This window comes from Molossus molossus, unplaced genomic scaffold (assembly GCF_014108415.1).
Source record: "Molossus molossus isolate mMolMol1 unplaced genomic scaffold, mMolMol1.p scaffold_m16_p_4, whole genome shotgun sequence".
Lineage (NCBI taxonomy): Eukaryota > Metazoa > Chordata > Mammalia > Chiroptera > Molossidae > Molossus > Molossus molossus.
In genome coordinates, this window is record NW_023425377.1 from 28,439,268 (window position 1) to 28,442,847 (window position 3,580).

General features: G+C 41.9%; 1 non-coding gene across 1 annotated transcript; it reads left to right on the forward strand.

Annotated features, from left to right (window-relative positions):
• The first annotated feature begins 1,530 nt into the window (after window positions 1-1,530).
• On the forward strand, window positions 1,531-1,637 carry LOC118616579. The gene has a single exon (XR_004956576.1). It is a non-coding gene; the product is annotated as a U6 spliceosomal RNA (small nuclear RNA).
• Window positions 1,638-3,580: the final 1,943 nt, after the last annotated feature.

Genomic DNA, 3,580 nt, shown 5'->3' on the forward strand with positions numbered 1-3,580 from the left:
CAGGTGAACTAGAATAAAAAAGATATTCAGCAATCAATAGAAATGATGATACATATACTCATAGGTAATGTCTATTACATCTATAGTGACTATCATTGTGCGAAGCATTATTTCACTTATTCTTTTTTATTTTTTAATCTTCATCTGAGGATACTTTTCCATTTATCTTCAGATAAGTGGGAGAGAGGGAGGGTGGGAGAGAGAGAGAGAGAGAGAGAGAGAGAGAGAGAGAGAGAGAGAAATATTGTGAGAGAGACACACCACCGGCTGCCTCCTGCATGACCCTGACCAGAGACGGGGACCAACCCACAACTGAGGTACATGACCTTGATTGGAATCAAACCCCCGACTCTTTGGTCCAGGAGCCAAAACTCTAACCACTGAACTAAACTGGCCAGGGCATATTTCACTTATTCTTCACAATAAAACAAAAATGTTATTAGCGCAATACCTTTAGGTGAAAATAAAATTGAGGGTCAGGAAGAGAGAGAGAGAAAACAAGGAAGGAAGAAAGAGAGAAGGAAAGAAAAGAAAGAAAGGAAGAAAGAAGGAAGGAAGAAAAAGATGGAGGAGGGAGAAATAAAGGAGACACCAAGGCTTAGATGAGTAGCTTGCCCAACTCATAGGTGCAGAGCATGAACGTGAACAGACGGTCTGACTCCAGACACTGGATTGGACACCGAGATAAATAAACCATGCACTCTCTCTTGGAATGCTCATAGTCTAGCAAGAGAGACAGACTTGTAAAGAAATAATTCCAGTGCAGTGATAGGGAGCTGCCATCGAGGTATAATAGAGTTAAGAAGACACAGAGGAAAGAAATGACTAAGTGCCTGACTGTGGGTGGGGTGGGGAGTCATCAAAATCCAGGCATGTAACTTTGTGCTTATGTAATTCACTGCTCTCCTGGGGCCTGGTTGCCCACAATGAAGCTGCAGTACCTTCCAAAGACTCTTTCGGGTGGGGTTCCCCAGGCTGCCTTACAGGTGGTGGGGAGGGAGCCTCACCCTGCACACAGCAAGTAGTTCTGACACAGGGGCCTTGTAAAGTCTTTGGAGTCATTCTGGAGAAGGAAGAAAAGTCACCAGATAGCAATCTCCCTGAACTACTTTCAGAGCAGGGTGAGAAATGTGACAACCAGATGAATTAAAATGAGGTGATGGTGCCTATAATGGCAGGTGATTGCTGAATGAGCTGATTGCACTAATGGGAGAAAAAAGGGAGGAGATTCTGGCAACTCACCTGGAAAAACCCAAGGCCATCCTGACTTGTGTGGGTGACTGACAACACAGTCACTCGGTCAGGTCAGGGAAATTGCCTGCCTTCTGTGAAGTCCCCACTGCCTGGCACCATTTGCTGCAAACCTCGTCTATGTGTGGACTTCACAACATTTCTGCATTTCCTGAAATTGTGTGTGAAACTTGATGTAGCTGTTGTGCATTTTCTAGAGATTCCACAGTTCATGTAAAATTTAAAACAGTATGTGTTCCCCAAGTAGGTTAAGAGCTGTGCATTAAATACTCTGAGAGAGTGCTCACTTTGGCAGCACATATACTATAATTGGAACGATACAGAGAAAATTGGCATGGCCCCTGCGCAAGAATGACACGCAAATCCATGAAGTGGTCCATATTTTTCATATACACAACGGAGTACTATGCAGCTGTAAGAAAGAAAGATCTCTTACCCTTTGAGATGACGTGGAGGGACCTGGAAAGTATTATCCTAAGCGAAATAAGCCAAACAGAGAAAGACAAGTATCATATGATCTCACTTATTTGTGGAATATAATGAACATAACAGACTGACAATCCCCAGAAGAGAGGGTGGGGGGAGAGATAAACCACAGAACTTATATGCATGTATGCATGAACAATGAACATGGACAACAAAGCTGGGAACAGGGCAGGGAGGGAAGGGGATGGGGGTATCAGCGGGGGGGAAAAGGAAAAACATCAGTAACAAAAATTAATTAATTAATTAAAAATATAAATAAATAAATACTTCGAGAGCTGTTATTCCAACAGATTTAAATATAACATAGAGTCTGGAATAATTTAGAAGGTCAAAAAGTCAAAGCGAATGCTTTGATACCATTGTTATTTATCCAAATGCCTGCGTATGAGCAAGGCTACCAGGTGGAAAGTACACATGAGTATAAAGGCTTGACCTGACTTCAGGGCTGGCCTTTGATTATGGTGTGTACAGTTGACCTTTTATTTTTCTACTGGCACTTCTGTGTAGGAAAATGAGTTCTTCAAGGCTATAGTTCAGTATTGGTTCTCAGTGTGTGTGTGTGTGTGTGTGTGTGTGTGTGTGTGTGTGTGTGTGAAGGATGGGCAATGAACATTTGATTGGACAGGACAATATCACATCATCAAACTGCACACACCCTCCCACCCATTCCTTTTTTACCACAGAACTCTATTCCAGTCCTCTGTGATGTTGCCTGATGACAGATTGGCCAGGGGTTACAATGTCCTACCTACTAGCCATTAGCCTGGCCACTTTGGGTTAAGTATCTTTTAGAACATTTAGAGTTTAGGACTGGAAAGCTCACCTCAAGATGTATAACTAAATTCCACCAAAAATTGAACTGTGAAAACTAACTCTATTCTTGTGGACTTTCTATTGAAAAGCAAATCTAAGATGACAATTTGGTCTTGATTTTTCTCTACTGCTAGATCACAGAAAATCTGGGAGTAATCCAAGGCAAATAGTATTAGCTTTTCAGAAGCATCAAAGGGAAATGTGCAGGGAAGGTTCACATCAACAAAACATCCAGATGAAATCTTAAGGTTTGTTTGGACAAGTTTATTATCAACCCAAACACTTGCCTAACCTCTTCTACATCAAAGCAGGCTTGCTGTTGGGACAAGGAGCAAGGGAGCTCTACTTGCTGCAGGTTACGGGAGCCTGTTGCCTATCCCAGCAAAAACCGGCTCCAGATACGTGATTTCTCAGTCCAACAGCAAGCATGAGCTGGACTCAGAGGGGAGACTATCTACTAAACCAACTGCACCCGCTTCCGGGGCTGGAGGGGTGGTGACTGAAGCAGGCTTGTACAACTATCTTTTCATGAAATCACAGCCTGAGGTCAGACGGCTGCTGGCAGAAATATTATAAACAGGGCTACTGGTTGGCTCTCAACAAGTAGCCTCCTCCCCCTCACACAGTTCGCCCGACTTAGAAACATGTGGAAACTATAAGATAGTTTTTACATATTACACCAGAACTTTTATAGATTTAATTAACAACCAGACTTGTGATACATGAACCAATCTGGAGATCAACTGCCAAAGAAGAAATTCAATAAACAAATAAGCAATTAAAAGGTCTAGCTCTGGATACCCTGGGGTTATCAATGATTCCATGAAGACATCTTATTTCAAATCTTTATCTGTGTTCTATCAATTAAATTTAAATCTGAAGGGAAGGAGAAACACAAGGGATACTGTATTAAAACTATAAGAGTAAAATAACTCTCTCTCTCTCTCTTTCTCTCTCTCTCTCTATCCCCTTCTCTCTCTCTGATCTTTGAAACTTATTTTATTTTAAGAAAACACTGACATCATAACTG